This window comes from Chionomys nivalis, chromosome 3 (assembly GCF_950005125.1).
Source record: "Chionomys nivalis chromosome 3, mChiNiv1.1, whole genome shotgun sequence".
NCBI classification, from domain to species: Eukaryota; Metazoa; Chordata; class Mammalia; order Rodentia; family Cricetidae; genus Chionomys; species Chionomys nivalis.
The window spans coordinates 39,240,878-39,266,297 of NC_080088.1; positions in this window are offsets into that span (position 1 = coordinate 39,240,878).

Here is a 25,420-nt window from a genome sequence, read left to right on the forward strand (position 1 = left end):
CCATGAGTTCATAGGCTTTCTGGGGATAGCATTGTTGTTGAATTCTAGCTTTAATCCATGGTGATCTGATAAGACACAGGTGGTTACCAATATTTTTTTGTAACTGTGTAAGTTTGCTTTGTTACCGAGTATGTGGTCTATTTTCGAGAAGGTTCCATGAGCTGCAGAGAAGAAGGTATATTCTTTCTTATTTGAGTGGAATGTTCTATAGATGTCTGTTAAGTCCATTTGATTCATTACCTCCCTTAATCCTCTTATTTCTCTGTTAGATTTCTGTCTGATTGACCTGTGCATTGGTGAGAGAGGAGTGTTGAAATCTCCTACTATTAGTGTGTGTGGTTTGATGACTGCCTTGAGTTTTAGTAACGTTTCTTTTACATAAGTGGGTGCTTTTATATTAGGGGCATATATATTCAGGATTGAGACTTCATCCTGGTGAATTCTTCCTGTTATGAGTAGAAAATGTCCCTCTCCATCTCTTTTGATTGATTTTAGTTTGAAGTCAACTTTCTTAGAAATTAGTATGGCCACACCTGCTTGTTTCTTAGGTCCGTTTGCTTGATAAACCTTTTCCCAGCCCTTTACTCTGAGTAGATGTCTGTCTTTGTGGTTGAGGTGTGTTTCTTGTAAGCAGCAGAATGTTGGATCCTGTTTTCATATCCAATCTCTTAGCCTGTGCCTCTTTATAGGTGAGTTGAGTCCATTGATATTAAGTGATATTAATGACCAGTGGTTGTTAACTCCGGTCATTTCTCCTTTCTTTCTTTCTTTCTTTCTTTCTTTCTTTCTTTCTTTCTTTCTTTCTTTCTCTCTCTCTCTCTCTCTCTCTCTCTCTCTTTCTTTCTTTCTTTCTTTCTTTCTCTTTCTTTCTTTCTTTTGGTAGTAGAGTTTGTGTGTTTCCCTTCTTCAAGTTGTGCTGGTGAAGGGTCATTAGATGTCTGAGTTATTGTGGGCATTGTTGGACTCCTTGGTTTGTGATTTTCCTTCTATTACTTTCTGTAGGGCTGGATTTGTGGCTACGTATTGTTTAAATTTGTTTTCATCCTGGAAAATTTTGTTTTCTCCATTTATAGTGAACGAAAGCTTGGCTGGGTATAGTAGTCTGGGCTTGCATCCATGGTCTCTTAATTTCTGCAGTACATCTATCCAGGACCTTCTGGCTTTCATGGTTTCCATAGAGAAATCAGGTGTAAGTCTGATAGGTTTACCTTTATAGGTAACTTGACCTTTTTCCTTTGCAGCTCTTAATATTCTTTCTTTATTCTGTATGTTTTGTGTTTTGATTATTATATGACGAGGAGATGTTTTTTTTTGATCCAGTCGATTTGGTGTTCTGTATGCTTCTTGGACCTTCAAAGGAATATCTTTCTTAAGGTTGGGAAAGTTTTCTTCTATAATTTTATTAAATATATTTTCTGGACCATTGAGCTGTACTTCTTCTCCTTCTTCTATCCCTATTATTCTTAGGTTTGGTCTTTTTATTGTGTTCCAGATTTCCTGAATGTTTTGTGATGAGAATTTGTTGGTTATGCTGTTTTCTTTGATCAGAGTGTTTATTTTCTCTATGGTATCTTCAGTGTCTGAGACTCTTTCTTCTATCTCTTGTAATCTGTTGGTGGTACTTGTCTCTGTAGTTCCTGTTCGTTTATCCAAATTTTCCATCTCCATCCTTCCCTCAGTTTGTGTTTTCTTTATTACTTCCACTTCATTCTTCAAGTCTTGAACCGTTTCCCTTACCTGTTTGATTGCTTTTTCTTGTTTCTCTTGGTTTTCTTGGGTATCTTTGAGAGATTTATTCATTTCCTCTACCTTTTTGTTTGTAATCTCTAATTGATTATGGCAGTTTTTCACCTCCTGTTTAAGGTCCTCTATTATTTTCATATAATTCACTTTTGAGTCGAATTCTTCTAATTCTCCTGGATTAGCGTGTACACTTCTCATTTCGGGATTCCTGGATTCTGGTGCTGTCACGTTGCCTTTCAAGTTGTTGGGGGAATTCTTGCATTGGCGCCTGCCATCTCTTCCTTTAAATGGAGCCAGGAGAGGCCTGGTGTCTTGGACCAGTCTTTGCTGTGACTAACTCTCTGGGTGTATCTCCTCAGTGTAGGGGCAGGAACCGTTCCCTTGCAGATGAACTCCTCAACACCAAAACAGGGATGCCTGGTATTCCAATGACCCGCGGAAAGAAGGCCGAATGCAAGGTGTAGGGCGGGGTCGAGTAGAACACAGGCGACACTGCAGTACAAGCTGGAGGTGCCTGCGCTCCCTTTCTGGGGTTGCTGAGGCCTGCCCGCCAGGCAGGCACTCACTGCTCTGGTTGGGTAGCCTTAGTGTAGAGGGGTTTGTGCTCTCTACCGGGACAGTCCGCCCCAGGATAGCACACACTCACCTGTCCAGATGGGACTTCTCAGCACCTACACAGGGACTCCTGGTAGCCCCAATGAGCCAGGGGCCAAGGGAAATAGGGGGCAGGCAGAGCAAGTCCAGGAGAGCACAGCAGACACTGCAGCCCCAGCAGCAGGGGCCCGCGTTCCCTGGCGGGGACCTTGAGGCCTGCCCTCTAGTCAAGCTCTCACTGCTCTGGGTTGGTAACCTTAGTGAAAGGGCAGGAAACTGTTCCACAGCAAAGGACCTTGCAGACAAGGCAGGCTTGGGGGTGGGGGTGGGGGCGCATGTGTAGGAAAGAAAGCCCTGCAGCAGGAGCTGGGGGAGGGGCGTTTGTGCTCTCTACCGGGACAGTCCACCCCAGGATAGCGCACACTCACCCGTCCAGATGGGACTTCTCAGCACCTACACAGGGACTCCTGGTAGCCCCCATGAGCCAGGGGCCAAGGGAGAGGAGAATGATTTTGAAGATCTGTCTTACCCAATCTAGTTCTGCTGAGACCGAGAGTGCGCAAAAATGGGGACAGACTGTAGTCTATTAAACCAGAAACAAGTTTTATTCCAAAAATATTTTAAAAAATTAAAAGAAAATCACCGTGGAGCACAAAAGCTTCAGGCTGGGGCCACAGTCAGAGTTTAGGTTTCTGAAACTGTGCCAGTTGGGGCGGTTTCCAAGTTCTCCTTTTATAGCAAGAAGTAAACATTAGGCATGAGCAAAAGAATTTTTACAATCTCAAGGTAAAACAGATATAAATTGCTTTTTACAATTTCCACTGACAAGGTTTTTGGCTAAATTAGTGTTTTTATTAGTCTGTTGTTTCTTCTGAGCACCTCTAACGGTGTTTCCCAGATGTTGACGGTTTCCCAAAGCTCCCAAGAATACAGAACAATGCAAACTGAAAGTCACCATTAACCCGTTATTAAAAGTTGACTTTGTTCACAGCAGTTGCCCATTGTAAGTGGCAAAGGGGTTGTCTAAATGCTAACCCTTAGCTGCAGAGAGCCATTTTAAAAACTAAACCTTTGGTGGCAGACAGAGTTTTGGGTCCACATTGTAAAACAAAGACACCCACAGTTAACAGTTAATCCCTATTGCTGACAGGGCTGGTGACTGTCAGTCCCATTTCCTTTAGGGTACAAATTTGTATTTCTATATTTCTATATTCCTTTTACTATTCTATTTCTGGACTCTTTAGTTCCATAGTGCAGTGTATTTCTGGAATTCATATCTTATTTATGGTCACAGTTCAAATGTCCCTGTGATCATAATGCACAAGAAAAACTTTGCATAGTTCTTGGTTTTCTGTATTCTGTATCACACAGACAGTCAAAGAAAGAAGCTCACTCCAACATGAATTTTAGGTCCTCTGCAGCAGGGAGGAACAGTTTCTGGACCTGAACCTCAAACAGCAGTGCAATGGCTTATTTATTGATTGTTGCACACATTTTTGAGGAGCGCCGAGGGGTAGAATAAGTTCCTCAAAGCAAAGCCCCCAATCGAATCTATATCACACCCCCTGTCTCTTTAGTCCTTTTTATGCACGGTTTGCCGTACCTGACAATCCAAGATATCCAGGTGTACCAGGATAGTCTATTGAGTGAAGTCCTACAAAACTGTAAAGCTGCTTCAGAAAAACAACTCTATAAATCACAGAAAATAATCTTTGTTTCCCACCATGATTTCTTCAAGGTCTAAGCACTTCTAAAAAAACAACTATTCATTCTGATGTTTACCTCAGATACAGTGAGAAACAGCTATTCCCCCTAATATTTTCCCTGGACACAGTGATTCTACTAGATTTCTATCATCTTTATTACTCTATTACTCCCCTGTCACACAGGAGAGTAGCGGAGAGCCCTCTGAACATCAGGCAGGAGAAAACTGAAGATCTTCCAGTGCTGAAAATTAAAATCTCTATTTTCTTCAAACTTCTATATGAGTTTCTCTTAAACGATGAAAACAATCAAAGAGTAGAAGGTACTTCTGAACTTTAAAACTTTTTTTTTCTTTTTTTGAGACAGGGTCTCGCTATGTAGCCCTGGCTTTCCTAGAATTTGCTCTGTATGCCAGGGTGGGTTTGAACTCACAGAGATCCACCTGCCTCTGTCTCTTAAGTGCTGACATATGCACCTCTGGCTGCCATCACCAGCAATTGAGCAGCCTGGGTGATGAACAAAAACCCCTTTCTAAAGGGATAAGAAAGGACTGAAATTCAGACCGTAATTTCTGTGGAGTTCCAGTTGGGCTGCCATCTTTTGGGAAGGTAGTGGCTTCAGCAAAAAACATCCTTTAGCAACAGATGGGCTCATGTGCCTTTGATGGTAAAATGCCACTGACATCAGTTTTATTAAGGATTGCCACTACCCTTAGATTCTCCTGCTCAGGGTAAACACGATCACAGTGTCTTCTGATGACTTTAATTAGTCATCAGGCTAGATGTATTTGAAAGCCACATTTTATCTTCTGTTTCCTTATAACATGCTTTAAAATACATAAAATTTTTAAAAGGTACCTCCACAAGAAATAGAGATGACTTCCTTTTTTAGAATACCCCCAGTTATGTGTATAATTTGTACACTGTTGAGTTATAGCTGCATATTGTTCTCAGGTTTTATGCTAGATGTCGAATAAAAGATGATTTTCATTTGCCTTGTGCCTTATAATGAACAGGGGCCGATCTCAGCTCTAGAAATGTGCTGCAATAGCAGAATTTGAACAGATACCCTGAAGATAGTCAATTTAAGAGCTAGGGAGCAGGGCCATACAACTTAACGAGGTCCAGATGTTCCTAGGAGGCATCCTGTCCTTGAAAATACCTTGCCAGTTATTAATGGCTCTTTGTTTGTTTTTTTGTGCCCAAAAGTTGATCAATGGTTTCAGAAAGTACCTTACCCTATGCCCTCCTTACCCAATCCCAAGACAATAGGACATGAATGATGATGGCATTTCCCCTTTATAAACTCCCCCTTCCCAGGGCTCGCCACTGCACTTCCGTCACCCACTGTGTTGTACTGGAATGTTGCAAGGGGCTGCTTGTTTGTTCCCGGCCACCTCACTCCAAAATAATCACACAGAAACTGTATTATTTAAATACAGTTTAGTCCATTAGCTCTAGCTTCTTATTGGCTAACTCTCACATACTAATTTAACCCATTTCTATTAATCTGTGTATTGCTACTTGGCTGTGGCTTATGGCTAAAGTTCCGGCCGGCATCCATCTCCAGCGGGGCTACATGGTTTCTCTCTAATTCTTCCTCATTTCTCTTAGTTTTCCCCACTGAGCTCCATTCCCATATAGCTCTGCAATAGGCCCAAAGCAGTCTTTTATTAACCAATGATATTTACAGCGTACAGAAGGGGAATACCACATCACTGAAAATGTGGTCCAAACTTGATTTTGTATAATAAAGACCCTCATGTAGTTTGCATTGGAATCTGGGCTCCATGAATTTATTTGGGGCTGGGTAACTTGGGCATAACAGTCCTAGTTTGGTTCAATTAAACTTATGAGGTTCTGTGATTTAGAAACTGTGTTTCTAAAAATCAGTAACCGTCCTTTACAGAAACAACAAAATTCCAACACAATTATTTACAGACATTGAAAGATTAATACTCAATGTCGTATGGAAAAACAAAAAACCCAGGATATCTAAAACAATCCTATGCAATCAAAGAATTACCATCTCTCATTTTAAGCTGTACTACAGAGTATAGTAATAAAAACTGAATGGCATTTGTATAAAAACAGGTAGGTTGATCAATGGAATATAATCAAAGACCCAGACATAAATCCACACAGCCATGGATACCTGATACTTGATTTTAAAAAGCCAGTAATATACAATTGAACAAAGAAACCATCTTCAATACATGGTTCTAGTCTAACTGGATGTTGGCATGTAGAAGAATGCAAATAGATTTATATTGATCACCGTACAGAAAACTCAAGTCCAAGTGAATTAAAGGCCTCAACATAAAACCAGATATACTGATCCCGATAGAAAAGAAAGTGGAGAATAGTCTTAAACATATTGACATAGGAGACAACTTCCTGAACAGAAAGAACACCAATAATAAAGGTACTAAGATAGACAATTAATAAATGAAACCTCGTGAAACTGAAAAGCTTCTCATAAGGTGAAGAACACCATCAATAGGACAAAATGACAGACCACAGAGTGGGAAAATATTTTCACCAACTCCACATCTGACAGAGGGTTAGTATCCAAAATATATAAAGAACTCAAGAAACCAGTTATCAACAAACCAAATAATCCATTTTAAAATGGAGTACAGATCTAAACAAAGAATTCTCAACAGAGGGATCTCAAAGGGCTGAGAAATGCTTAAAAAGGTGTTCAGAATCCTTAGCAATCAGGGAAATGCAAATCAAAATGACTCTGAGATTTCATCTTTCACCTGTCAGAATGGCTAAGATAAAAAACACAAGTGACAGCTCATGCTGATCAGGATGTGGAGGACAGGGAACACTCCTCCATTGTCAGTGTGAGTGCAAACTGCTCTAACCACTTTGAAAACCAATATAGTGGTTTCTCAGACTATCAGGAATTGATCTACCTCAAGATCCAGCAATACAACTCCTAGGCAAATACCCAAAGGATGCTCCATCCTACCACAAGGACACTTGCTCAACTATGTTCATAGCAGCTTTATTCATAATAGTCAGAATATTAAAAAATCCTGGGTGTTTCTCAATGAAGAATGGATAAAGAAAATGTGATACATTTACACAATGGAGCATTACTCAGCTGTCAAAAAAATAATATCATGAAATTTGCAGGCGAATGGATGGAAGTAGAAAAAAGTCATCCCGAGTGAGGTAGCCCAGATCCAGAAGGACAAACATGGTAGAAACTCACTTTTAAACAGATATTATCTGTAAAATAAAGGATAATTGTGCTACAATTCACAGACACAGATAGGCTAAGTAACAAGGCAAGTTGGAGGGGAGACTCATGGATCATCCTGGGTAGGGGAATTTGAATTGATTTCGTGGATGAACTGGGGGCAGGTGAGGATGGAGACAGAAGGTATCAGGTGGGAGGGAGGATTGAGGGAGTACTGGGAGGGAGGGCTGGAATTGGGGGCATTTCTGGAATGATGTAGAAACTTAGTATAATGGAATCTCCCAGAAATCTACAAGGGTGACCCTAGTAAAGACTCCTAGCAATGGGGGATATGAAGGACCCTGAACTGTTCATCTTCTGTAACCAAGCAAGGCTCCCCGTGGAGGAACTGGGACACCAACCCAGCCCCAAAACCTCCTACCTACAGTTTGTCCTACCTGCAAGATGGGCTAGGGAATAATGGTGGGGCAGAAACCCATGCCAGAAAAGGGAGCCCACACTTGACACTGCCTGGAGGGCCAGGAACTACAATGGTTTATTATTTGTATTTTAATAAAGAAAGCTTGCCTGAGGGTCAGTGCAAAGCAGTCACACTAGTCAGTCATACAGGCCAGGAAGTGACTGCACACACCTTTAATCCCAGCAGTCACACCAGTTAACAATAGAGGCTGAGCAGTGGTGAGTCATACCTTTAATTCCATCAATAGAGAGGAATAAAACAGGATGAGATAGGAACCCACTCTCTTTCAGTCTGAAGATTTCAAAGAAGAAAAAGCTCTCCAGCTGCTTGGCTGATTTTGCTTTTCTGATCTTCAGGTTGAACCCCAACATTTGTCTCTGGGTTTTATTATTCATGCAATAAGGAACCAGTGTTTTAGATAGCCCAGAGACTTGAGATAGAGCCAAACATGACTGGGAAAGAAAAGGCAATGGAATGGTTTCTAAGGATACTCTGTTGTATTCATAGACTGGAGCCTAGCATAATCATCATCAGAGAGGCTTCATCCAGCAACTGACAGGAAAAGATGCAGAGAAACATTAGACAGTCAAACATTAGACAGAGCTAGGGTATTCCTGAGGAAGAGCGGGGAGGAAGGACTATAGGGGCTAGAGGGGCAAGCGCACCACAAGAACATAGCCCACAGAATCAACTAACTTTGGCTCACAGTGGCTCACAGAGACAGAAGTGACAATCAGGGAGCCTGTATTGGTCTGTCCTAGGCCCTCTGCATATATGTTAATGATTGTGCAGCTTGGTGTTCTTTTTGGACTCCTAACAGTGCGAGTGGGGGAATGTCTCTGATTCTTTTGACTACTTTTGCAACCATTTTTTTTTCTTCTACTGGGTTGCCTCACCCAGCCTTGATAGGCGGGGATGTGCCTAGTTTTATTGTAATCTATTTTGCACTTTTGGTTGATATCCCTGGGAGGCCTGCTCTTTTCTGAAGGAAAATAGAGGAGGAATGGATCTGAGGAAGAGAGGAGGCGAGAGGGAGGAACTGGGAGAAGAGGAGGAAGGGGAAACTGCAGTTGGGATGTAATATATGAGAGAAGAATAATTAATGAATCTTTTAAAGAGTGTTCCTAAGGGGACACTTTCCCCCTTTCCAACAGTTTTACCACGTATCAACTTTTTGGAGTTACAAGTCAATATGCCTGGCTGTCTCTGTATACCATTTATTGCCATATTCCTGTCCCTTTTTGTACCAGCCATTTCTCCCCATAGCCATGCATTTAGATGCTTTGTGTTTATACTCATGAAGAATCAGAGTCACCTTTTGTACCCAATCTACCACCCTTCTCAATATTCTTGATTTGATTTTTAAAACTTGACTTCAAAACACCTGAAGAAGAAGCTTCATCACCAGAGAAGCTTCCTCCTAATGAAGATGGGAACAAACACAGAAAACAAAAGCTAGATGTTATACCAAGATTGAGAGACCTTGGAACACTTATCCCTAAATGGGATGTCTTCATCAAATCCTTCCTCTCAGAGCTCAGGGAACCCAGAAGAAGAGTAGGCAGAAAGAGTGTAAGAGTAAATGGGATGGCGGACACCAGGAGAACAAGACCCTCCAAATCAATTAAACAAAGCTCTTATGATCTCACAGAGATCAAAGCAGCATGCACAGGGCCTGTACAGATTTTCACTAGGTCCTCTGTGCCTATATTATGGCTTCTAGATTAGTGTTTTTATGGGATTCCTGAGTGTGTGAACTAGTGGATCTCTGATTCTTGTGCCTCCTCTTAAGTTCTTTTCATTATGTTGGTTTGTCTTGTACAACTTTGATGTGATATTTTTTTGTTCTATTATATATATTTTATTTTTTTTAAATGAATGGATGGGTAGATGGATGGATGAATGGATGATAACCTAACCATTAGGGTAAAGGTTAACAACTGACTGTCACTTATGTCTGCTGGGGGAGGGAAAAAAACCAGTTTTCTTTATTGGAATTATACTGGGCATATCAACCACTCCAAGACAGGCCTCATATTGAGGAGTGACCATCATATAATGGACTCCATAGCATTTGTTATTTTTTTGGGTGTGTGTGTGTGTGTGTGTGTGCTTTTATTCTGTTACAGCTTGGTGGAATCTCTTGCTGTTGTTTTTGTTTGGGGGTTTTAGGTGGCTTTGATGTTGTTTAGAGTTTTTGTTTTTTGTGAAAGAACTTAAAGTTGGGTGGGTAGGGAAGGAGAGAGAATCTGGAAGGACTTAGGGGAAGGGAAAATATGATCAAAATTATTTAAAATTTAAAATGTTTTAAATAATAAAAATTATAATTAAAAAACCCTGATGACTATTCCTTTCCGTTGATATATCTTCCAACAAGACAAAATGACTTTGAATTGGATATGATGAGGCTAAAAACTAGAAGTTGGTATAAAGAAATCTTATGAGTTTTCTCATAAGATATGTTGACCATTTCTTCTATGTATAAATAAGGATAATTTCTGAAAAGCAAAGAGGTATGTAGGCCATTACTGCTCTCAGCAAGTCCCTTGCTTGTTTACTTGATATATTTTCCAGGATTTTATCCCAACTTCTCTACCTCATTGTCCTCGTACAGTTAATACTTAAATATATGCAATAGATAAACATTTTGGGTCTTTTTGTTTGTTTATTTCTTTTTTTGAGACAGGATTTTTCTGTCTTTAATAACAGCCCTGGCAATCCTGGAACTCACTTTGTAGAAAAGGCTGACCTTGAACTCACAGAGCTCTGTCTCCCTCTGCCTCTGGAGTGCTGGGATTAAAAGTGTGCTCCACCACTGCTGGGCTTGCAATAGATAAAATTTTAATTAGAGGGATAGCTAGCTTATCAGACGGTGATATTTTTAATGTAATAAAGTCGAAGTCTTTATTAAATAAAATCCAGTTGGCTAACATATTTTCCTACATAGTAAAGTAAACTGAAATGATTATAGCAATAGTCTGGTTTCCTTTAAAAAAATGTTTACTTATTTATTTTACATCCCAGCCACAGTTTCTCCTCTGTCTTCTCTTCCCAGTCTCTTCTTCCTCACTCTCCTCTGTTCCCACCTCCCAAGCCACTCTTCCTCCATTTCTGTTTAGGAAAGGGTAGATCTCCCATGAATATTAACAAAACATGGCACAACAAGTTGCAGTAAGACTAAGCACCGCCCCATGTATTAAGGCTGAGCAAGGCGACCCAGTATAAGAAGTAAGCAAACGGGGACTCTTTATCAGACCGATACCCTACTCTGATCTCACAAAATTCCTAACATACACATAGAATACAAAGAAGTAGTCATGTAGCAAGATAGAAAGACAGAGAGATTATGATGTCCTGGGAAGAAAGCTTGGGAGATGGGGGAGGGGAGGATACATTTAGCTTGCTCTGCTGAGAGAGACAGGAAATTTTAGATGCCACTGAAAAAAGCCCAGATGATCCATGGAGAGAGACAACATGTGTGTTCCAACAGGCATCTTGGCAAAGACAATAGCACCTGGGGTCACATGATACACTACTAAAGAAAGACATCTCAACCAAAGATGTAAAAGACACTAAATTATGTTTACTTCCAGCCAAATGATGTGGAAGCTTGAGTTTGTAGCACACCCTTCTCCTAAGGCTAAATGATAATCCTCATAAATCTGCTTTATAGCTTTGTTTACAAGAGAATAGTACTTCAGTGTTAGAAAATAAAGTCCTGGGAGGAGCTGGAAACCATAATTAGAATATATTCTATGAAAAAAATATTTTCAATAAAAAAGAATAAAATATGAGATATTTCTTAGCAACTTTGGCAGATGTAACTTGATGAGCCACCAACACTCAATCCTGTAAGGGTGCAGTATGGAAGCGATTCCCTTGAGAAACTCATACCCACACTTGGGTAAGCAGTACTATTTCCCTAGCCCCTCTTGCCTCTAACCTCTTTAATCTTGTGAAAGAATAGTCTTTAAAAAATCTCTATTTCTCAGTCCAGGAAACCTCACTTCTACAGATGTAGAGGATGAAGATGGGCATGGGGGGGGATGTGTGTGTGTGTGTATGTGTGTTTGTGTGTGTGTGTCTGTGTAGGTGCAGGTGTGTGTGTATATCTGAGTGTCTGTGTTTTCATGTACATGTGCATGTGGAGGCCAAAGGTCAATCTTAGGTGTCGTTCCTTGGTTGCTTTCACCTTTGTTTACTAATATAAGGTCTCACTGACCTGCAGATGATAGATGTGGCTAGTCTGGCTGGTCATCAAACTCCAGGGATCCTCCTGTCTCTACCTCCCCAGTACTGGGATTACAAGCACACATGACCATGGCCAGCTTTTTAAAAATATGGGTTCTGAGCATTAAATACAGGTCCTCATGCTTGCACAAGCAATTTCTCAATTGAGTATCTCCACATCCTTAAGAAGACAGTTTTATTATTGAACACATATTAAGACAGAATGTGATTTTTAAAAATCTCTGTTTTATATTGACTCACCCTGAATTTCATTTTCTCACCAAAGCCATAAATTTCATGGAGCTGAGTCCACATCCTGCCTACTGCTGACATCTTTAGGCCTCATCAACATCCACTTGAAGCATTGTTGGTTAGCTTGTCTGCCTGTTCCTTGGCTAATCTGTTCACATGCATTTAATGAATGCCAGTAGTACCAAGGATGGAAATCCACATACCTCACTTCTGCATCAGATGGAACAATATGAAGCTTGATCATGGAGGTAGTCTATTAGGTTTGGTCTACTTATGTTTTAAGCCATTCTCTTATCCCCTAAAAAGCTGTCTGAGACACAAGCCATGCGAAGATATTCTCAAAAATAACACATTTTAGATCCAAAGCACATTAGGAATGGCTACTTTCCATATTCTCTTTTGAGCCAAAGATCTTCTTAGAGATATTCAATAATAGTTATGCTTAACTGCTCTATAGGTATGGGTGTGCACGCATGTGTGCAAGTGCACGTACTCAGTACTCATGAACTGTCACATTCTGTTTTTTGTGTTTGGGGACCCGAACACAAGTCCCCCTGTGGGGGGACATTTCCCATTTGAACCACAGCATCAGTTTTTTAAATTCTAGGTTTAATTCTGTGGTGATTCCCGGAGTCCCCAGTCGGACCTGGATACCAGTAAAAGCAGCACCAAGTACCTGGAGTTGCCTGTCTGCTCACACATTCAAATTTAACAAACTCAAAGTTACAGAATCTCATCGGACTAGAAAATAGTCCTGAGACATAGGACACATGTGGAACAGAACACATGATCCCCAGAAGACTATGACATGTTGAGATTTCATATGCCAGAATACACTAGAGTTTAGTGTGTTACTTGAGACAAATTTTCACACACACACACACACACACATTAACTTAATGTAGCAAAAACAGTATATTCAGGCAATGAGATGAAAGAATCTCTTTGTCTTCGGGGCCACTGTGATATACAGAAGTTGGGTAACTTCTGCATTTATCAGTATACTGGAATGACTGAGAGTCTTCAGGGTTCAGTTACCCATCTTTCAGCTCCATTGGCACACAAGACAATGCCCTTTCACCCACTTTTAGATCACCTTTCAGGGTCCTTTCAGGGTTTTTCCTTGCCCTGCCATGGCAGAGACAACTAGTCTTTACTAAGTTAGCTGTCCACATTGTTCTACCTGAGAACCACAAGCAAGAAAGGATCCTTGTCTCAATTCAGTTCTCATAATTTTGAGAGAAAGACTTGAGGATTCCTAGAAACCTGGAAGTAGTATAAGGTAGAGCAAGAAGCAGAAACAAAAGTTCTCAGCTTGACACTGGGTATGACACAACCCACAGACTGGGCAAGGACTCGGCTTCTTACTTAGATCTTCTGTCAAAGGATGTGTGTTGTAACTTTATCAGTGAGGCTGGCATGGAAGGTATGATATGATCTCTTTTTTCTTACAGCTAACACGACTCTCCTCTCCCTATCTCTGATAATTTCATGCTTTGGAAAGTTCTTACACCTCAGGAGGACTTCTAGTCTATATGTTCCTAAAGAGAATTCAGGTTCTCCACAGAGAGATGTCGTAGGAAGGAATTTGTGTACCTTGGGGATTTTCTTTATTTTCTGTCTCCCACTCTTTCTTTTATTTTTGGTATTGCATAAGGTTTAGGTATGCTTCAATAACAAAAACAATGATTTAAGGTTTCTGCATAGCAATGAAATACAGAGTCCTACACCCATATTTAATGAATCACAGAAGGCAGGAAGGCTGGGAATTTGGAGCATCCCTATGAAGCTAATAAAACAATAACATTTCACAATATGTGATGTAAATTAAAATAAGTCAAGATGAACACACTGTCCAAGTCCAATCTATTCTTAAAGCTCAAATTAAAACATTCAAAATAAAATGTATGAGCAAACTTTGAAATGTAAGTACTACAGAGTCATTCATCACTCAGTAGCTGTTCAATAAATAAACAGTGAAAAGAAAGGAAGGAAGGCTAGCAGGAAAGGGGGCAAGCCTTACTACCTTATCTAGATAACCTGGAGCCATGTCATTTCTTCTGATTGTTATTCTTGTTCAGTATTTTCAGGAGCACAGTTTCTTTTCTTTTTTCCCTCCATTTTATTTTCATTTTTTACATCCCTAGTACCGTTTCTCCTCCCTTTTCTCCTCCCAGTTAACGCTAGGGATGAGGTCCTTTTACAACCTGCTGACACTTTGCTGTCTGATGAGGCTCTGCCATATCTTCCAGAATTTATGCTTTTACTTATCCAAGACACTTTCCCCTAAATTTTGAGCATTTCTTTCAGAGCATAAAAGTTACTCTTATGAGTGAGGTCACTTGGGCTTTGCAACAGCCTATGTGACTTCTGTGTTATTTTAGGGTCAGGCCAATCCTGACACCCGCAGGCATTAGGTTTGCCTCAGTCAAACTCCCTAGACCCCAAATCTTGGGCACTATCTTCAAGTCAACAGTACCCATTCTTGTGAAATAAGTCAAATGTACTTCATAAGGAATCTCAATGTAAACGTGTCTTAAATTGTTGTGTACTTGGACTGAGTTTTTATCTGAATACCTTTTACAAAAATTGTACTGTGCTTGAATATGAGTAAAGTAAAATGATCTGGGCCAGACTCTAGAAGTCCTGGTTCAGCCCTGTTGTAATAAAATTGGGCTGAACCGATCTTCATTCTTGTCTGTTTGTGAATGGTTTCCTTTTCCCCCCTGCCTGCTGTAAAACATGCAGGGTACCCAATACACCATGTTATGTAAATGTACCACATTTTCCTTATCCACTCTTTGGTTGAGGGTCATTTAGATTGTTTCTAGTTTCTAGCTATTATGAATAAGACTTTTATGAACATAGTTGAGCAAATATTCTTGTGGTAGGATGGAATGTGCTTTGTGTATATACCCAGGAGTGGTATAGCTTAGTCTTGAGGTAGATCGATTCCCAAATTTCTGAGGAATCTTTATATTGGTTTCCATAGTGGCTGTATACTAGTTTGCACTCCCACCAGCAATGGAGGAGTGTTCTCTTTGCTTTACAATCTCGCTAGCATGAGCTGTCATGTGTGCTTCTGATCTTTGCCATTACAAGGGGTTGAAGATGGAATCTCAGTTTTGATTTGCATTTCCCTGATGACTAAGAATGTTGAACATTTTTAAAGTGCTTCTCAGCCATTTGAGATTCTTCTGTTGAGAATTCTCTGTTTAGATCTGTACCTCATTTTTAATTGGATTATTTGGTTTGTTGATATCTAGTTTCTTGAGTTCTTTTGGATAGTAGCTCTCTATCATGCCACAGCCTCAACAGCCTGGGCTTGCAGAGACCTGAGGCACCGGATTGAAACACAGAGGCTTCTTTTCAGGTGGAAGAACAGCAACCTTTATTTTGCCCAGCTAAAGCCTTTTATACCTCTACTGTTTCTGTGGAAAAACACCGGCCAGAAAGAACACAAACATCCTTGTCAATTACAGACTACAAGGAAGTTCGGCTGTTTGTCAGAGGGAGTGAGGGCAGCTAGATCACAACATATCAGATGTGGAGTTGGTGAAAATATTTGCCCATTCTGTGGTCTGTCATTTTGTCCTATTGATGGTGTTCCTTGTCTTACAGAAGTTTCTTAGTAACATGAGGTCCGATTTACTGTCAATCTTAGTTTCTGCACTGTTGATATTCTGTTCAGGAAGTTAGTTGTCTCCCGTGTCAATGTGTTTGAGATTATTTCCTACTTTCTCTTCTATCAGGGTCATTGTATCTGGACCTATGCTGAGATCTTTGATTCACTAGGACTTGAGTTTTCTGTAGGGTAATAACTATGGATCTATTTGCATTCTTCTACATGCCAACATTCGGTTAGACCAGCATCATTGTTAGAGATGTTTTATTTGTTCCATTGTAAATTTATGACTTCTTTGTCAAAAATCAGATGTCCAAAGGTATGTGAATTTATGTCTGAGTCTTCAATTAGATTCCATTGATCAACCTATCTGTTTTATGCAAATTCCATATGGTTTTTATTACTATGCTCTGCAGTACAGTTTGAAATTGGGCAGGTGATAGTACTTTTATTATACAGGATTGTTTTAACTGTCCTGGACTTTTTGTTTTTCCACATGAAATTGAGTATTGTTTTTCCATGTGTTGGAATTTTGATGGGGATTGCATTCAATCTATAGATTGCTTTTGGTTAAGATTGGCATTTTTACTATGCTGATTCTACCATACCACACGAGCATGAGATCTTTCTATCTTCTAATATGTTCTTCAAATTTTTATTTAAAGACTTGAAGTACTTGCCATACAGGTCTTTTACTTGTTTAGTTAGAGTTACCCCAAGATATTTCATATTATGTGTGGCTATTGTGAAGAATGATGTTTTCCTAATGTCTTTTTCAGCCTATTTGTCAGCTGTAGGAGTTACCTGGAAGAATTTTTGGGATCGCTTATGTAAACATCATATCATCTGAGAATAGCAATACTTTGACTTCCTTCTTTCCAATTTGTATTCCCTTGATCTCCATTTGTTGTCTTACTGCTCTAGCTAGAACTTCCAATTCAACTCCCAATTGAATAGATATAGAGAGAGTAGACAACTTTGTTTTATTCCTGATTCTAGTGGAATTGCTTTGAGTTTCTCTCCTTTTTATTTGATGTTGGCGCTAGGCTAGCCATAAATTATTTTTATTATGTTTAAGTATGTCCCTTGGATCCCTGATCTCTCCAAGGCTTTTATTATGAAGAGGTATTGGATTTTTTCAAAGGCTTTTTCAGCATCTAATGAGAAGTTCATGTGTTTTTTTTTCCTTCCAGTTTGATTATATGGTGGATTACATTGAGAGATTTTCATATGTTGGGTCACGCCTGAATCTCTGGGATGCAGCCTACTTGATCATGGTGGATGATAATTTGCTGTGTTCTTGGATTCTGTGTGCAAGTATTTGAGTGTTTTTGCATCAATGTTCATGAGGGAAATTTATCTATAATTATCTTTATTTGTTGTATCTTTGTGTGTTTTGCGTATCAGAGTGACTGTGACCTCATTAAAAAAATGGTAAAGTTTCTTCTGCTTCTATTTTGTGGAATACTTTGAGAACTATTGGTATTAACTCTACTTTGAAAGTCTGGTAGAATTCTGTGTTAAAACTATCTGACTCTGGGCTTTTTTGGTTGGTTGGCTTTTAATGACTACTTCTATTTCCTTAGGGGTTATAGGATTTGTTGAAAAGTTTATCTGTTCTTGAGTTAATATTTGTAAGTGATATCTATTGAAAAAAATTTCATTTCTTATAGATTTTTTTTTCAATTTTGTGGAGTACAGGATTTTAGGGTATGACCTAATGATTCTTTAGATTTTCTCAGTGTCTGTTGTTATTTCTGATTTTCATTTGTGATTTTGTTAATTTGGATATTCTCTCTGTCTTTTAGTTAGTTTGTCTATCTTTGTTGATTTTCTGAAATTAAAGTTCATTTATCTATTGCATTATTCTCTTTTTTAAAAAAAAATTGATTTCGCCCCTCAGTTTTATTATTTTCTACCATCTACATCTCTTGGCTATGAAGCATGTCTGTTCAGGCCCTTCTGACTCTCAGTGTCTCCATTGAGAAGTTAGGTATAATTCTAATACATCTGGTTTATTTTTTATTTTTTTTTTACTTTTTTTTTTAACATCTGTTTTTATATGCTTTATGGTCTTTTTTCCTTGCAGTTTTTTTTTAATATTCTTTCTTTGTTCTGTATGTTTTGTGTTTTGATTATTATGTGGGGAGGAGATTTCCTTTTCTGGTCCAATCTATTTGGTGTTTTATAAGCTTCTTGTACTTTTATAGGCATGTCCTTTTTAAGGTTAGGAAGATTCTTCTATGATTTTGTTAAAAATATTTTCTGGGCCTTTGAGCTATGATTCTTCTCCTTCTTCTATTTCTGTTATTCTTAGGGTTGATCTTTTCATAGTGTCTCAGATTTCCTGGATGTTTTCTGTCAGGATTTTAAAGAATCATTTTATTTATTCTTTGTGGCTTTTACATCATACAGCTCAACCCCATTCAAGTGTGGTCTGCTTTTCTGGCTGGTGTGGTCTGCACCTAGCAGAGGATATCTGCCCCAAGGTGGGGGTGGTGCCATGGAAGTGGGCGTAGGGCAGAAAAGGTCTTTTGAATCCTATCAGGAATCATGGGAGGATTTCCAGGAAGGCTTCAAGCAAAAGACCAAAGAGCACTAATGAATTCTATAGAAACACAATCCAACATCCTAAAAATACAGTTTAAGACAGAACTGACAATCCATGCATGGAGTAGATATCAGCAAAGGAGCTCCTGGCATCTACTAGCTTCTTTATTGGGTGGTGGTGAGTCACCATCTTAGCAGAGGTCACCCAGGCACAGTATTCAGTCAGAGTGATCTAAAGTGATCTTTATGTCTTTGAGACCCTAAGGTCTTCCCCATTTCTACTGACCATCAATTGGCCATCAAGTAGAACAGTGTGTCCAGGAAATGTGTTGTGATTTGGATTCAGGTTTACTGAGAAAGGTCTCTATGTATGGGAGATGTGGGCTACACTATGGAGGGAAGTAGAGGGTGTTTATATCAGAGAACTGCAGCTAACTTCTGTGAAGAGGAGTGGCGGCTGTGTGTGAGTGCCAGCATACTGGAACAGGTGCCAGTATCACCAGAGCATGTAGGATTACTCACTTCTTGTGCTTGGTATAACCAGTGCATAGTGGCTTGATCTGACTACCTTTTTAAAATTATTACTTTTATTTATTTTTTATAAATTTTTAAATTTATTCTACCTGTCAACTGCAGTTTCCTCTCCTTCTTCTCCTCTTGTTTCCTCCTCCAACCTCCCTTCTACCCACTTATCTACCCCTCTTCCATCTCCATTAAGAAGGGATAAGACCTCTCATGGGTGTCAACAAAGTATGGCATTTCAAGTTGAGGCAGGACAAAGCTCCTCTCCCCACATCAAGGCTGAGCAAGGCATCCCACCATATAAAATAGGTTCTAAAGTGTCATCTCATGCACCAGGGACAGGTCCTAGTCCCACTGCTAAGAGCCCTTTTTGAGAGTCTAATGTCATGGCAGAAGTACTAGTGGGAGCCATGTTTATTGCCACAACTCTATGTAGTTTCAAGATTCTTGTCACCACCAAGAAGCATGCTGTCTGATATTTATAAACACCATTTAAGTGTTTGGTGGCAGGGTCTCTTAAAAGAGCTGCAAGGTTATTGCAACTAAAGCTGGGTCAGGAAGCCTCTCTTAAATGAGATGCACTTGACTCTAGCAAACGGAGCCCAACTGAGAAAATGCTGATACTAAGAAGTAGTGTGTGACTCTATTCTTTTGTGTCTAGAATTACTTCCCAAGTTCTCAGGTTTTATGTGGATGTGGTTGTCCATGTTTGTGCCATTTTTTAGGCAGTGGCTGCTAGTTCATTTCCTGGAAGCCCAGACCCAAATAATCACTCAGAAAACTATATTAATTTCAACACTGCTTGCCCTATTAGCTTGTGCATATTTCTAGCTAGCTCGTACATCTAAATTAACCCATTTCTACTAATCTGTGTATTGCCATATGACTGTGGCTTACTGGGCCAAGTTCTGGCATCTGTCTCCTCTGGTGGATATATGACTTCCTTTAAGAGAAGGCTTCTTGACTCAGCAGTAGCAGCAAAAAGGCTTTCTGGATTATGCTAATTGCATGAACAGCTCTGACTATTTCAGAAGACTGAGCATTTGAATGGTGTTTGTGAGCAGAGTGCTACAATTTATTTAATGGCAATGTAGTCCCTCTATATGACTGAAAATGGGTCACAGAGCAGGCACTGAATGGACCTTCACCATGTTGAATTGGCTCCAGCCTTAGTCCTAGCTATGTCACTTAGCATTTTAAGAAGTGGTTCTGGTCAGAAAAGGATTACAGATATGTAAAAAGACAGATTCAGATGGGAAATATCTCTAAATGGGTAACAATGTTAAATAAATGTATGTAGGCTTGAGAGAGAAAGAGAGGGGGGGAAGTATAGACAGTTATAATAGAAAAGTGTACAGAGAGTCATGGGTTAAAGAAATAAAGATAATAAAATAAATATTAAACTTGAATAAGAAGTAATAAAATAAGAAAAATAGCCACATAAAGATGGAAAATATACAGAGAGTCTGGATTATATATATTATGTTTTCTTTGAATTTTTTGACTCTGAGTGAGCAAAGTACAGAGAAACATTTTATTGTACAGGCTACAAAGCTAAACCAACGTACATACTTTAAGGGTATCTTGACTTCAAAATTTGGGTCTAAGGATATGTTGCTTGGAAAAGAGGTTTTGCTTTTGTTTCCACAGAGTATGAGACCCTGTGGATTCCTGCCAGGCTAATGTGGTTCAATGAATCAAGAACCCCAAAAGGTCTCTGCAAACCCCAAAATTATTTCATCCAACAAAAATCAGGAAGTAGTTTGATGAGCACTGTGCCCAAATTCCCTAAATGGTTGTTTATAAATGTTTATTTATATTTAAAGGGATGTAATTCTTTGCTTTGGGTATGAATCTTGGTTTATTGATGCATATTTAAGATCAATTTTTTTTTTGATTTTTTGAGACAGGGTTTCTCCTTAGCTTTTTTGGTTCCTGTCCTGGAAATAGCTCTTGTAGACCAGACTGGCCTCGAACTCACAGAGATCCGCCTGCCTCTGCCTCCTGAGTACTGGGATTAAAGGCGTGCGCCACCACCGCCTGGCAAGATCAATTTTTATATATGTGTATTTCTGCTCTTGATTAAGTGTTACGAATATTTCCTAAGCAAGCTCTCTGACAATGCAAAAATTCCCAATCAAGCCAAATCAAAATAAGTCGAATTAAGAAATATCCAGGTTTAGTGGGAGATCTGAGCTCTCCGGTGGCCCCTAGGGGGAAACGGGAAGCCGCAGAAAAGCGACCCCTGGGAGGAAGAAAGGGGGAACCACGTATTCTTCTTTTGGGGGATCACTTAAGTACCCTGAGGAGTGGTCCTGATCCCACCCCCAGGGAGGGGTCAGGACCTGGCCTGCTGGGATTTGAAGTTCAGACCAGGCCTGGTGGCTGAGATAGATGCCAGGGACTGTGGCCTAGGTTCCCAACCTAACATTCCAGACTCTTTGGCTATGTGGGTGACAGAAAATTGGAATGGTAATTATGACAAACACTTAGGCTCTCTTGGGAACAAACGGTGTAGACTCAAATCTGGCTACTTCCTGCAGGCACAGGGCGGTGTGGGGAAGGGGAGAGCCAGGTGTCCACATTTAGCAAGAGGTGTGGCTGGAAAGGCATCCCATGAACTGTCATCACGGAGAAGGCAGGCATCTGTTTCTTGGGGGAGGTGAGAAGGCAGGTGTCAAGTGTCTTGAGTAGGTGCTCTCTTGAGCCTGGAGAGATGGTACCAGCATGGATGTCCCAAGAGCTTGGCAGCCGAGGGTATGGTGAGGATTACCATGTGAGGTCCTGTCCATGGAGGCTTGAGAGACCTAGGAGTTAACTGTTTAAGGAGTACTCTGTCCCCTGGGGAGAGTGGGGGAGGTTTAGGGGCATTAGGGTCCACTGGTGTGGAGGCAGGGAGACAACTGTTAGTGTGTGAGCAGAGAAGGGACCTTAAAAGGGAGAGGTAGGGTCGGTACCCCGCCAGTGGAGGAGTTTGAACTGGGAGGTGATGGTTAAGGAGAAAGGGCCTGCCATAAAGCAGTTCAAAAGGGCTCAGGCCCGTAGGGGAACATGGGGTGGCCCTGAGGTGAGGGCCAAGATAACCTTAGTTCAGTGCAGAGCTTGGTAGGTTGTTGTTTGATGAGTCCCATTGTCCAGGAGATGTTGAGAGCTTCTGACATGAGCTCCATGACTCTGAGCACCGCATCTGCTGTGTCCCTGGAGTCTGGAAACACATCTATCCATCCTGTAAAAGCATCCACAAGTGTTAAGAGACAACGAAGTTTTTTATGAGTAGGCATATGGGTGAAATTAACCTGTCAATCTTTGTCTGGTTGGTGTCCACGGAGCTGGTGTATGTGGAGAGCTCCTTGTGGATTGGCCTGGGCACACATCTGGCAGGAAGAGTGAACCTGTAAAATAGAATCTTGGAGATGGGCAGGGTTAAAAGGGACTCCAAGAAGTGGAACAAAGCTTTGGGGAAACGGCTAAGGATATCTCCACCCAGTAAGTGTGCTGGGAAAGCTGGTATCACTGAGAGAAAAAAAATTGTCCTACAAGAATGTAGGGCAGTGGCAAATTTTTAAGTGGGGATGAACAGGTCCCATCTACCCCCATAGCTGAAATTGGTGAGGGAAACTTAAGGCCCGAGTGAGAATAAAAGTAATGGACTTACCCGCCACTTGTAGCATGACCCTAGGCTAGGAGAGGGTTATGGGATATACCACGTTTGGTAGCGTCAATCTTCTGCAAGGCTGAGACGTTTGAAGGCTGGAACAGTTTCACTTGCCGATGGTAATGGCAAGTTTTCCTTAGTTATGATAAAAGATAAAGTAGATATAAATATTGTAGCTATAATTCTTGCTTGATACCTGTTTTGCTACATGTAAATTTACTATGTTAAAGTTAGAACCTTCCTTTTTATTTAGACAGAAAAGGAAATGTGATGTGGGATTCCCCTCTGTATTCTGTGAATATATTTTGTTAATAAGTAAAGTTGCTTTGGTCCTATAGCAGGGAAGAATAGAGCTAGGTTGGAAAACTAAGCTGAATGCTGGGAGAAAGTAGGCAGAATCAAGGAGACACCATGCAGCTGTGGAAGGCGAAAGACAAGAGACATCAGCCAGAACCTTACTGGTCTGGGTGGCCAGGAATGAATGAACTGTCTCAGTTTCCTTGGCACCAGGTTTCTTCCTAACCATATAATGAGCCTCTCTATCAAAATATCTCTTTCATTGCTCTCCCTCTCCATCCTGCCCCCAACTTGACCATTGCAGTCCCTCATGTTTGCATTCCCCATTTCCTCCTCGCTACTCCCCACCCCCAGTTTGCCCAGGAGATCTCAACTATTTCCCCTTCCTAAGGTGATCCATGTATCCCTTTTAGGGTCTTCTTGCTGTAGGGAGAGGGTCGCTTGTTTGTCCCACCCTGCTAACTTACACCTAAAATAATCACACAGAAACTGTATTTATTTAAATCACTACCTGGCCCATTAGCTCTTATTGGCTAACTCTCATATCTTGATTTAACCCATTTCTATTAATCTGTGTTCACCACAAGGTCGTGGCTTATGGAGAAAGATTTAGCATGTCTGACCAGGTGTCTCCATGGTGACTCTCTCACTCTGCTTTCTTCCTCCCAGAATTCAGTTCTGTCTTCTCTGCCTACCTAAATTCTGCCCTATCAGGCCAAGCAGTTTCTTTATTGATTAACCAATGAAAGCAACACATAAACAGAAGGACCTCCTACACCATCCTCCTTGTTACCTAGCTTTTCTGGTAGCCTTGTTATCCTTTGTTTCACATCTAATATTCACTCATGAGTGAGTATAAACCATGTTTTTCTTTCTGGGTCTGGGTTACCTTACTCAAGATATTTTCTCTAGTTTCATGCACTTGCCTGCAACTTCTATGACCATTATATATTTTTACAACTTAGTAATATTCCATTGTGTAAATGTAGCACATTTTAAAAAAATCTATTATTTAGTTGAGGAGCATCTAGGTTATTTCCAGGTTCTGGTTATTACAAATAATGCTGCTATGAATATAGTTGAGCAAGTGTCCTTGTGTTATGATTAAATATCCTTTGGATATGCCCAAGATTGGTATCACTGGGTCTTGAGGTAGATTGACTTCCAATTTTCTGAGAAACAGTCATACTGATTTCCAAAGTTGCTGTACAAGTTTGTACTCCCACCAGCTGTGGAGGAGTGTTTCCCTTGTTCCACATCCTCTCCAGCATAGGCTGTCATTAGTGTTTTTGATCTTAGCCATTCTGACAGGTGAAAGTTGGTATCTCAGAGTTGTCTTGATTTGCATTTCCCTTATAGCTAAGGACGCTGAACAATTCTTTACGTGTATATTGACCATTTGAGAGTCTTCTGTTGGGAATTCTCTGTTTAAATTCACACCCCATTTTTAAATTGGATTATTTGGTTTTTGATGTTTAGTTTTTTTAGTTATTTATAAATTTTTGAGGTCACCCCTCTGTCAGATGTAAGGTTGATGATTTTTTTTCTATTCTGTAAGCTGCTGTTTTTTTTTTTCTTATTGAGTGTCCTTTTGCCTTACAGAAGTTTTTCAATTTCAGGAGGTCCCATTTATTAACTGTTGATCTCAGTGTCTATGCTACTGGTGTTATATCAGGAAGTAGTCTCCTGTGCCAATGCATTCAAGGCTCCTTCCTTTTTCTCTCTATGAGGTTCAGTGTAACTGGATTTATGTTGAGGTCTTTTGATCTGACTACTATTTATACCAGAGACACTTAAGGGAAACGTAGTCATTACTCAGGATTTACTGTGTCCACACCTATACTGGCAGGACATTTTGGTACAGAGAAGCATCAAAGCAGTTGGACCTGTTGCTCACCTGGGTGGAGCAGCTTGGAGCTGTTTCTACTCTACCTACATTAATGGCCTGACTATGAAAGACACTGGCAGGTATTTAGTATAGCACCAGTCATAGCACATGGACCTTGGATGGAAAGGCAGGGCAGGGATTATCCTGTACACAACTCTTTCTAGTCTCACCGGTTCAGGCTTTAGAGAGAAAATTATTCAAACTCCTCTGTTTTCCACATGTAAATTACAAAAAGGCAAGCCTGAAGAAAAAGAAGTGCCTCAGTCCTCTATCTTATCAGGGAAAAAAATAGCTGCCTTAAAAAAGGTAATCTTGAATGGTACCCAGAACTTGACAATAATATCCTATTGCTTAGGACACCATGTACTTGACTCATAGATCATGGAGAAATTGAGCTAGTATTCACCTGGGAGATTCATTCCTACTGGCTAGCTTTCATGGTACTTCAAGTTCCGATGCATTCTACTGGAAAAGAAAAAGTCATCATCCTCACCCTGCTGTGAATTCTGCAAACTAACTACAATGACCAGCCTGACAAAATATGGTCACTAAGGCAATAGTGGTATAGATGTTATGGGAGTAGCTAATTGGACCTAAGGTCTGCTCCAAAAGATAGAACACATATCTGGTACTGTTAAAGAGGACAATAATCTGTAGCTAGATTGATCATAGGTCCTAAGGAAGAAC